Here is a 12,716-nt window from a genome sequence, read left to right as displayed (position 1 = left end):
ATTGTAAGCTTTTCACAAAACGCGCTAACCTCACCAATCCTAACCCAACCTAGCCTAACTATCACCGAAATCGAAGAATTTGACATTGCAAAAATATCCAAAAAACTCGTTCACCTCACCAAACCTAACTTAACCCAACCTAAACATCACCGAAATAGGAGAATTCGAGATAGTAAGATTTACTTAAAACTTGCTTACCACACCAAACCTAACCCAACCTAACCTAACCATCACCGAAATCAAAGAATTCAGAATTGTAAGCTTTTCACAAAACTTGCTAACCACACCAAACCTAACCCAACCTAACCTTACTATCACCGAAATCAAAGAATTCGACATTGCAAAAATATCCAAAAAACTCGTTCACCTCACCAAACCTAACCCAACCCAACCTTAACATCACCGAAATAGGAGAATTCGAGATTGTAAGATTTACTTAAAACTTGCTAACCACACCAAACCTAACCCAACCTAACCTAACCATCACCGAAATCAAAGAATTCGAGATTGTAAGATCTACACAAAAGTCGCTCACCTTTCAAAACCTAACCCAACCTAACCTAACTATCAACGAAATCAAAAATTCAAAATTGCAAAAATATCCAAAAATCTCATTCACCTCACCAAACCTAACCCAACCTAACCTAACCATCACCGAAATCAAAGAATTCGAAATTGTAAGCTTTTCACAAAACGCGCTAACCTCACCAATCCTAACCCAACCTAGCATAAATATCACCGAAATCAAAGAATTCGACATTGCAAAAATATCCAAAAAACTCGCTAACCTCACCAAACCTAACCCAACCTAACCTAACCATCACCGAAATCAAAGAATTCAGAATTGTAAGATTTGCACAAAACTCGCTTAGCTCACCAAACCTAACCCAACCCAACCTAACCATCACCGAAATCAGAGAATTCGAGATTGTAAGATTTACTTAAAACTTGCTAACCACACCAAACCTAACCCAACCTAACCTAACCATCACCGAAATCAAAGAACTCGAGATTGTAAGATCTACACAAAAGTCGCTCACCTTACAAAACCTAACCCAACCTAACCTAACCATCACCGAAATCAAAGAATTCAGAATTGTAAGCTTTTCACAAAACGCGCTAACATCACCAATCCTTACCCAACCCAACCTAACCATCACCGATATCAGAGAATTCGACATTGCAAAAATATCCAAAAAACTCATTCACCTCACCAAACCTAACCCAACCCAACCTTACCATCACCGAAATCAGAGAATTCGACATTGAAAGATTTACTTATAACTTGCTTACCACACCAAACCTAACCCAACCTAACCTAACCATCACCGAAATCAAAGAATTCAAAATTGTAAGATTTGCACAAAACTCGCTAAGCTCACCAAACCTAACCCAACCTAACCTAACCATCACCGAAATCAAAGAATTCAAAATTGTAAGCTTTTCACAAAACGCGCTTACTTCACCAATCTTAACCCAACCTAGCCTAACTATCACCGAAATCAAAGAATTCGACATTGTAAAAATATCCAAAAAATTCGTTCACCTCACCAAACCTTACCCAACCCAACCTAACCATCACCGAAATCAGAGAATTCAAAATTGTAAGATTTGCAAAAAACTCGCTAACCTCACCAAACCTAACCCAACCTCAACGAACCATCACCGAAATCGAAGAATTCGACATTGCAAAAATATAAAAAAAAAACTCGCTCACCACACCAAACCTAACCCAACCCAACCTAACCATCACCGAAATCAGAGAATTCGAGATTGTAAGATTTACACCAAACTTGTAACCCTCACCAGAACCTAACCCAACCTAACCTAACCATCACCGAAATCAAAGAATTCGAGATTGTTAGATTTACACAAAACTCTCTAACCTCACCAAACCTATCCCAACCTAACCTAACCATCGACGAAATCAAAGAATTCGACATTGCGAAAATATTCAAAAACCTAGCTAACCTCACCAAACCCAACCCAACCTAACCCAACCATCACCGGATTTAAAGAATTCGACATTGCGAAAATATACATAAAATGTGCTAACCACACCAAACCTAACCCAACCCAACCTAACCATCACCGAAATCAGAGAATTCGAGATTGTAAGATTCACACCAAACTTGTAAACCTCACCAGAACCTAACCCAACCTAACCTAACCATCACCGAAATCAAAGAATTCGAGATTGTAAGATCTACACAAAAGTCGCTCACCTCACAAAACCTAACCCAACCTAGCCTAACTATCACCGAAACCAAAGAATTCGACATTGCAAAAATATCCAAAAAACTCATTCACCTCACCAAACCTAACCCAACCCAACCTTACCATCACCGAAATCAGAGAATTCGAGATTGTAAGATTTACTTAAAACTTGCTAACCACACCAAACCTAACCCAACCTAACCTAACCATCACCGAAATCAAAGAATTCGAGATTGTAAGCTTTTCACAAAACGCGCTTACCTTACCAATCCTAACCCAACCTAGCCTTACTATCACCGAAATCAAAGAATTCGACATTGCAAAAATATCCAAACAACTCGCTAACCTCACCAAACCTAACCCAACCTAACCTAACCATCTCCGAAATCAAAGAATTCAAAATTGTAAGATTTGCACAAAACTCGCTTAGCTCACCAAACCTTACCCAACCTAGCCTAACTATCACCGAAATCAAAGAATTCGACATTGCAAAAATATCCAAAAATCTCATTCACCTCACCAAACCTAACCCAACCTAACCTAACCATCACCGAAATCAAAGAATTCGAGATTGTAAGATCTACACAAAAGTCGCTCACCTCACAAAACCTAACCCAACCTAACCTCACCATCACCGAAATCAAAGAATTCAAAAATGTAAGATTTTCACAAAACGCGCTTACCTCACCAAACCTAACCCAACCTAGCCTAACTTTCACCGAAATCAAAGAATTCGACATTGCAAAAATATCCAAAAAACTCATTCACCTCACCAAACCTAACCCAACCCAACCTAACCATCACCGAAATCAGAGAATTCGAGATTGTAAGATTTACTTAAAACTTGCTAACCACACCAAACCTAACCCAACCTAACCTAACCATCACCGAAATCAAAGAATTCGAGATTGTAAGATCTACTCAAAAGTCGCTCACCTTACAAAACCTAACCCAACCTAACCTAACCATCACCGAAATCAAAGAATTCAAAATTGTAAGATTTGCACAAAACTCGCTAAGCTCACCAAACCTTACCCAACCTAGCCTAACTATCACCGAAATCAAAGAATTCGACATTGCAAAAATATCCAAAAATCTCATTCACCTCACCAAACCTAACCCAACCCAACCTTACCATCACCGAAATCAAAGAATTCAAAATTGTAAGATTTGCACAAAGCTCGCTAAGCTCACCAAACCTAACCCAACCTAACCTAACCATCACCGAAATCAAAGAATTCAAAATTGTAAGCGATTCACAAAACGCGCTTACTTCACGAAACCTAACCCAACCTCAACTAACCATCACCGAAATCGAAGAATTCGACATTGCAAAAATATAAAAAAAAAACTCGCTAACCACACCAAACCTAACCCAACCCAACCTAACCATCACCGAAATCAGAGAATTCGAGATTGTAAGATTTACACCAAACTTGTAAACCTCACCAGAACCTAACCCAACCTAACCTAACCATCACCGAAATCAAAGAATTCGAGATTGTAAGATCTACACAAAAGTCGCTCACCTCACAAAACCTAACACAACCTAGCCTAACTATCACCGAAATCAAAGAATTCGACATTGCAAAAATATCCAAAAAACTCATTCACCTCACCAAACCTAACCCAACCCAACCTTACCATTACCGAAATCAGAAAATTCGAGATTGTAAGATTTACTCAAAACTTGCTAACCACACCAAACCTAACCCAACCTTACCTAACCATCACCGAAATCAAAGAATTCAAAATTGTAAGACTTACACCAAACTCTCTAACCTCACCAAACCTAACCCAACCTAGCCTAACTATCACCGAAATCAAAGAATTCCAGATTGGAAGACTTACACCAAACTCTCTTACCTCAGTAAACCTAACTCAACCTAACCTTACCATCACCGAAATCGAAGAATTCTACATTGCAATAATATACAAAAAAACTCGGTAACCTCACCAAACCTAACCCAACCTTATCTTACCATCACCGAAATCAAAGAATTTAAAATTGTAAGATTTACACCAAACTCGCTCACCTCACCAAACCTAACCCAACCTAACCTAACCATCACCGAAATCAAAGAATTCAAAATTGTAAGATTTACACCAAACTCGCTAACCTCACCAAACCTAAACCAACCTTACCTAACCATCATCGAAATCAAAGAATTCGAGATTGCAAAAATATACAAAAACCTCGCTTACCTCACCAAACCCAACCCAACCTAACCCAACCATCACCGGATTGAAATAATTCGACATTGCAAAAATATACATAAACCGTGCTTACCTCACCAAACCTAACCCAACCTAACCTAACCATCACTGAAATTATAGAATTCAAGGCTAGGTTTCCGCTACTACTAGGGTTGGGTTGGGTGTGGCCAGACCGGTTAGTACCGTACCAACACACCCAAGCCTATCACACCAAGGGATGGTGGTGTTTTTCGCGCGCACGGCGTGGGTATATAAGCGGTGAATTTCGGCGGATTTCGTCAGTATGTCCGACGACGACGAAGAGGATGGACTTGTTCTCCCTGGGTACCGCTATCTGGGTCCCAGTAATCGGTTGGAAGCCGGGGAACCTTCGAATAAATTGGACGAAATAGCTAAAAAAACACGATCACGCTTACGCACGCATCTCGCAATACTATAAAAAAACAAAGAACGCGCAGGAATTCGACAAACAAGTGCAACAAAGTGACAAGGAATTTTTACGGGAAGTGAACAAATACAAACCAGAGGGATTATACGACACAGCTGCAAAACAATTGGCGCTAGTGGGAATCGGGGCAAAGTCGCTGATAGAAAATTGGGTCGGAGTGATCTATCCCTGCAAAGACACAGTAGACATGGAAGTGTCACACGAAGGCGGAGGAGGATCGGGGAGTCTGATAGACGTGGGAGTGGCAAACAGTGCAAACGTGCAATCGTTTTTTTTCGCAGAAAAGTTTAACCTGAATATAAAATCTACAAAAATGGAGTACACCAAATTCGCATCGAGTGCCGCCAACGCATACGGTAAAACGAGCATTAAAACATACGTGCATTCACTATCGTGGCAGTACATGCATTTTTACATGACGGAAAAAGAATACGACGACATGAACAAAATAACACATACGGCTAAAGTGTGTAAAGTGTCCGTGAAAATAGTGAATCTGGGCAACAGAACACCGTTCATCACAGCGCAAAACGCAGTTAGTTTCGCAAATGCAAACTCACAGACGACAATCGGAATTTGGAAAAATATGGAAAACATCGGCCCGGTGATAATGGGATCGGGTCTGGACGTTGAAAAGTTATACGGCAAAACGCTGGTGGAAATGGCCGAAAAATCGGTCATGACGACGATAGATCCAAATCACTACGGAGCTACGTCACAATCAAAACCGATGGATAACAGAATAGTATACAAATTTACGACTGAATATTGGACGGAAAATAAAAGACAAAACTTACACGACGCAAACTTCTACATACCGGGACTGCTGATGCAAGCGGGAAAGTTTTTCAACGCGACAAATTCGATCGGAATACTGGATTCCATAGAATACGAACCGGTAGACGGAACGTTTCACAGCAATAACTCAGCTTGGTGGACGCAAAACACGTCATTCAGATCGCAAGGCGCAGCGGTGGAAATAAACCAAGGAACGGGAGAATTAAAAAATATAAAAACGGAAAGAGCAGCAAAAGGATCGACGACATACAAAGACGCGACGTCGACAATAATACTTTTGGAGGAATGTATGGAAATCCGTCATGTTCGATGGCATACAGCTACGGAATAGGAATATTACCGCTGTTGAACAACGACAACACACTAGAAGACAGCGTATTCAATATTTTGGTCGAAACGCACATCGAAATACAAGGATCGAGTCACGGAACTAACGTTCTAATGAGATCGTCCAATCAACCGCAACCCAACACGCACGCAGTGGGCTTAGTTCATTCCAAGAGGAAATGGGCCAACGCATACGGAATCAACGAAACACCTATATTCACACCAGTGTAAATGTAAAATAATTTTATAATATATTATAAATTTCAGTAAAATAAATTTTAATTTCTTTTCATTTCAACAGAGACATGACGCGAGCGACAGAAATTACAAAAACTCCAACTGCTCCAACCATATTATATACCCCTCCGCAGCCATTACCGCCGTCAGCATCAAAAACTCCAGCACCTACAGCAACACCTACAACCCCAACTCCTAAAGCAGCACCTACAACCCCAACTCCATCCCCTCCACAACAAATTCCAAAACACCGACAGCAGTACAACCCTCACCGAAACCGGGACATGTAGGATTCGTTCCGATAGTACCGAGATATCAAACAAATGCACCACCATTGGATAAATTACCTAAAACAAAACCAATTAGCAAAGAACTATTAAAAGGATGGGGAATCCCAGGACAACAAAGAATATTGGGAAGAATGACATAATAAGAAAAGAAAAAAATAATACAAGAAAATCATTATAAAAGAGACGCTTACTTAAGAGGAGGTGGATACGATCACTGCAAAGATCGGAAATATTCAATACGGAATACCTCCTTCCGGTCACGAGCTACCAAATCCAAAAGATAAATGGTGGACTGACGTATGTGGAAAACCAACGAAATAGGTAAACGCCGGTCAAGTACCGGGACAAACAATAATGAAATCAGGAGTACAATATACAAACAAAGTGAGAATTGAGACGGCGATGAAAAATCAAAAGATACGAGACACTTGGTTGCAACAACAAGATAAACTCGACCCAAACCACTCACACCGATTCCACGTAATGAGTGAAAAAGAAAAAGCAGAATTAATTAGGCAATACATAATGCACCTCGAGGATGCGGGTCTCGCTTGGAGATGTTAGGATAGCAATTTTGAAGCTGAAGGGGTCTGTTGGGCCTGACGGTGTGCCCCCTGACGTATTAAAGGCATGCTGTAATTCGCTCTTAGAGCCCCTTCAGTTTATTTTTAACCTTATTCTGGGTTCTGGTAATTATCCTGAAAAATGGAAATTATCTAGAGTCATTTCCATTCATAAAAGTGGCTCTAAAAATGAGGTTGAAAATTACAGATCTATTGCTATCATCTCGGCTATTCCCAAAATTTTCGATAATATCCTTCACCGTTTGATTCTTTTGCAGTTCAAAAGATTGTTGTGTGATGAGCAGCATGGTTTTTCACCATGTCGTTCCACTACCACTAATCTTGCCTGCTTTTCATATTATACCATGTCTAAAGTTGACCGTGGACAACAAGTTGATGTAGCCTACTTTGACTTTCGAAAAGCATTTGATCTTGTCAAAAATGACGCCCTTATGATCAGATTAGCTGAAGTGGGCTTTTCTCCACGTCTTCTTAAACTCTTTGCTTCTTATCTTAGTGATAGGAAGCAATTTGTTAGATATGGTATTTATGAATCTCCTTCATTTTTTACGCGATCTGGTGTAACTCAGGGGTCCACATTAGGCCCTTTACTATTACAATAGTCATTAATAACCTCCCTAAAGTACTACGCAATGCTTCATGTCTCTTGTTTGCAGACGACGTTAAACTATTCTTTGCTGCTAAGGATGAGAGGCAAGCCTCTCTCCTTCAAGCTGATATTAACGCTGTTTTAGAGTTCAGTTCCAGTTTAGGGCTTGAACTGAATACTAGTAAATGTGCCATTACGTGCGAATTCGCTCAATAGAGCATGTCATTTGTCCAAATGAATAAAGCCGCTCCGCAGTCGTGACACCAAAAGTGATCTCTTATTATAAATTCCACTATTGTGTCTTTTGATTTGGTCGTGTGACTCGTATAATACGGCGTGTTAACCGTCATATAATTCTCAAGTTTGCACTCGTCACATACTGGGTTTCCCCGAAACATATGCACCATCTTATGAATGTGGTTTTCTTGGTGTAATAGATGTCTTTTGGACCCCATTGCGTCAAATCTTCCCGATCTCCATGTGTTTACTAATAAATTTCTATCCAACAACATCTATAAATAAAAGAAAATATATTATTTTCAAAATATTTTATTTAATATAAATCCTCCCACAACCTTTCCCATGTCAATACATTTAAATCTATTTTTTTTACTATGTTATAGTTCAAATTATATTGGATTGTTCTAGTTTCTACTGCCGTTGACGCACTCGGCACATCTACATACATACATCTCGATAAGATAGTTGGACGAAGTATATAAAATACACTCTTCGACATCTTGTTTATCACGATGTTTCACATCTGTTGACATGGGTGAACCCCCTGCCAACAGTTTCCACTGTTCGAACTGATTTTGGGTCATTTTACATTCGTCCATGTAGACCGCATTCACGTGAATTAATGAAGCGAAATTAAAAGTGCTGTTTGAATGGAGCCCCGTTAGTCTTGAGAAATTATAGTGTCCGCTCACCAACGATTCCATTATCATAGTCTTCCCTGTGTTTGGAGCCCCGTAAAAATATAAATTATTTTTTTTCCCCGTTCTCTTATGGAAATGTTCGTATGTGTCTTTGGCGAATTCTGCAATATCTATATGGTTTTTCCTCAAGAGCTTTTGTAATGCGTGTACTGATTTTTCTACTTCTTCCTTTTCGGATGATTCTGGTTCGGTTCTTCTGATATACGCTTTAGCGCGCTCGAATCTTTGGGAAGTGTTTTCCTGAAATACCAGTACTCTCGCAAGGGTGATTGCGGTTCTGAGCTTGTCTGCCGCTCTGTATCCGAAGAGGAATTCAAACCCCTGAACGTGCTTTGATAAAACTCGCGTAGCGCGAGATTCGTTGAAAGCACGTTCGTCAAGTAATAGCAAGACAAGGTTTTCGTGATTGATAGGATTTTTCCTATTGAGGCTCTGTCCGCTTCCATCATCGGCTCGTCGTTTTCTTGAAATGATATTGTTTGAGGATCCAGCGAGTACCTCGAGCCCTTCTGCACCGACACGAACATTGGTCGTAGCAACTGCGCCATCCACTCCATCGTCCCCCATCCCAAGTGCATCGCTTTCCACTTCAGGTACGCTATTTCCCCCTTTCGTACAGTTAAATAGCAGGAGCGATCTCTCTGTGCTATTACCCCCTGCCATTCGCATTTGATGAATGACGCACTGCATAATTTCGACATCTCGTCTTGTGAGAACGTCCAATACCGTCTGACGACCATCACCGGAATCAAGGTAGCCAACAATGCAAGACATACACCAGACCGATTCGCATTTATATTGCATTGAACGAATAGTTCTTCCAAGCACGGAGTTATATCCCCACTGCTTATTTTTAGATATGTATATGAAGTGCCAGTGGAGTTTTTCCGTTCCGAAATGTATAGTTGCGCTTCTCCAAGGAGACTGACGAATGCTGTTAATATTTTTTTTTCCGATTTGTGGTGCGTCCTGACGTATTTCAGTAAGTCTGTTATTATCTTCTCCTCTGTTATTTTTCCTTCTTCCTCCTCCACTGCTATACGCTTCAATTGTTCCATTTGCGTGTACTGCCGTGTAGTCTCCGTCTCCGTCATATTGTAATTTTGTGATTCTAGTTCGTTTTTCGTAATCTGCAATTCTTCCTCTAAAAGCTTTATCATCTTCGAGAAGTCCGGTTCCGTCGCTGTCGTTTCTTGTTCCTTGTCTGACATAGTAGCTCGGTGGAGGTGCAACTGGTATAGCGTTGATAAATGACAAGTCGAAGTCAATAGGTAGATTTGATGTGATGATATGATAATTTTTCCATTTTTATCAACTTACTCTGATGATTCGTCCGTAGTCGAGGAAGTGAGACTGACTGATTCTATGTTTGGTCGGGTCTCCTTATTTTTAGGAATACATTTGAAGAATTTGTAACGATTTCATCAACGATTGCAACAAAATGGGGTTTGGAGCCAAAATTGACATCGAATCGTCAATCTTTTGTCAAAAAGCACTTCGATGAACTTAGTAATAATACACGATTCCAAGATTCATTGAAACAGTTTGAAATAACAATTTTTAATGCGGCACTAGACGTAGCCTTGATGCAATTGAAGGTTCGTTTTACATCTTTTAACGATATTATTTCAAAGTTCGCCTTCCTACAAAGTAAAAATCTCATTCAATTATCAGATGACGACTTATATCGTTAAGCCAAATCTTTAGCCGATCAATATGTCAATGACTTTGACAAGTCACTACCTAACCAGGTGCTTGATTTTCGTTCGTGATTAAGAGAAAAAATAGAGAAGATCGACAGTGTTCATAATTTGGCAAAGCTTTTCATTTGTGATTTTTACACTATAAATTCGTCATTTCCTTATATCGCCACCGCAATCATCTTGTTCCTCACGCTTCCGGTAACTGTAGCCAGTGGTGGACTGGCCATACAAGCGAACATGCCCGATGGCATGTGGGCCCCACTATCTGTTGGAAAATATGGGCCCTCAGTAAAATTAAATAACTTTTTCACGTGTGTAAAAATTTATAGGATATTGCACTTTGGGACCTAAAGTTTGGGTATTTCAACAAAACAAATTTCTTACGATATACACAAACAACTAATACATGCTTTAACAGACCAAGGATCGGTTAACTTTTTTTATTAGGCTCGAAATGTAAGTTTCAATATTTGCGTGGACCCTTTTGCTGGACCCATTTCCAACCTTAAGATTATATATATACCTATGTAACAACTACCTACTGAAATAAAAATGGGAATAAACAAATGTACGTGAATAATATAAACTGAATTGCTTAAAACAATTTTGATAGGACGATTCATCATCAACCTTCGATTTAAATTTACTTCATACTTTCAAAATAACATTTGATTATTCTTCGACGATATATTAAGATTTAAATACACAATTTTAAACAGTTTCCGAATATAAAATCTATTCCTAATCTATGTAGACACATCCATGTATAAAGAAATATACGATAGGGGCCCCCTCCCTAAAATCCGGATTTTCGATTAACATTAATTGAAAATATTATGCATTGTTTTCAGGGACGTAATTTGGGGGGGGGGGGGATAGGGAGGCACTCGTCCCTCTAAATTGAATTTAGGAATAGTGTGAATTTATAAAATATTATGAATTTAATGATTAATGATATACTACGAATCTATGAATGCTACGTTTATTTCTTATGTATTTTACTTTTCGGTAAACTAATAAAATAATCGCTGCTATGTGCTTTGAAAAAAAAAGATTTTATTATTTCGAAGCAAGTATATTTTGGTTTTTAAGTGGTATGCCTCGGGTAAAATTCTTAGAAATTGTTCATCCTATGGAGCGAATCGTTAGAAAGGTCCCCTTTACTTTATTTTGTCTCAAAAACAGATGTATAACGTTTATTTTTCCGAAAGTTCGTATATTTTTTGTTTTTAGGAAAGGTTTAAAATTAATATTTTACTGAATCGGTTCAATAACAAATGATTTTATTTCTTGCTTTCTGACCAAAACCTTATCAAATTTAGTACATATAGAATACAAATATAAATTTTCAGCTTGATACGTTCAGGGGTGTGGATGTGAACCGAAAATTTAAAGAATGTAGCCAAACTCCTAAAATTAGTACGCCAATATGGGAGTATTTTTTTGCGTAAAACATCGGGAGAGTTTGCAAAATGAAATTGAACGTTTTTGAAATATGAAAACATGCAATTGAACTTTTTTTTCTTATACATTTGAAATCCCGGTGATAGCACCGGGATCCCGGGATCGGAAATTCCCAGTACCGCAATCCCGGTGCTGAAGTAACCTAATAAAAAGACACACAGAAACACACACTCAGGCACACAAAGCCACACACATTTTTCTATATTATGTAAACGTGATCAGTGGTCGTGTCTGAGTTCGAATTATCGCATGATCCCAAAACTTTATTTATTGTTATAACGTATGTACATTGTGTACATAGATAAAGTATCGGTCTCCGTGACGAGACAGAATGTTAAATTACAGAAAACGCAAATATCGGAAGGCAAAGATCGAAAATCGAGAGATCTTAAGTCGAAAGATAAAAAAAATGATGCATGGTAAACGGTACATACTCACTTCATTTGCGTGAGCAGGATACAACAGGAACAAGAGGAACAGCCTTTTCCTCCCGTATTAATGTGCGCGCGCAGAATATCTTTCGACTTAAGATCTTTCGATTTCCGATATTTGCCTTCCGATATTTATGTTTCCTGTCATTTAACATTCTGTCTCGTCACGTAGACCCATAAAGTATGTACATAGATAGTCGGTAGAAATTAAGTAAATTGATAGTTTTTTAGTGACACAGTTTGATTTTCGATTTTTGTTGACCATGTAAAGATTTTTGGAAAAAAATTTTCGCCTGCGGCGCTTTTTTGCGAGTTAAAACGAAACATACAATGTAATTTATGGATCTATTTTGTTTTTGCCATTTTTCTTGTACCTAAATTTGTTTAGTCCCATTTTTGAAAATTATATTTATTTTTTACCCTTGATTTTTAGCGTGATGGAAAGAAGGAAATTTTGGTATATGGGGGGG

Source organism: Arctopsyche grandis, chromosome 4 (genome assembly GCF_051622035.1).
Source record: "Arctopsyche grandis isolate Sample6627 chromosome 4, ASM5162203v2, whole genome shotgun sequence".
Lineage (NCBI taxonomy): Eukaryota > Metazoa > Arthropoda > Insecta > Trichoptera > Hydropsychidae > Arctopsyche > Arctopsyche grandis.
The sequence above is the reverse complement of the archived record's forward strand: the minus strand, read 5'-3'. Positions refer to the sequence as shown.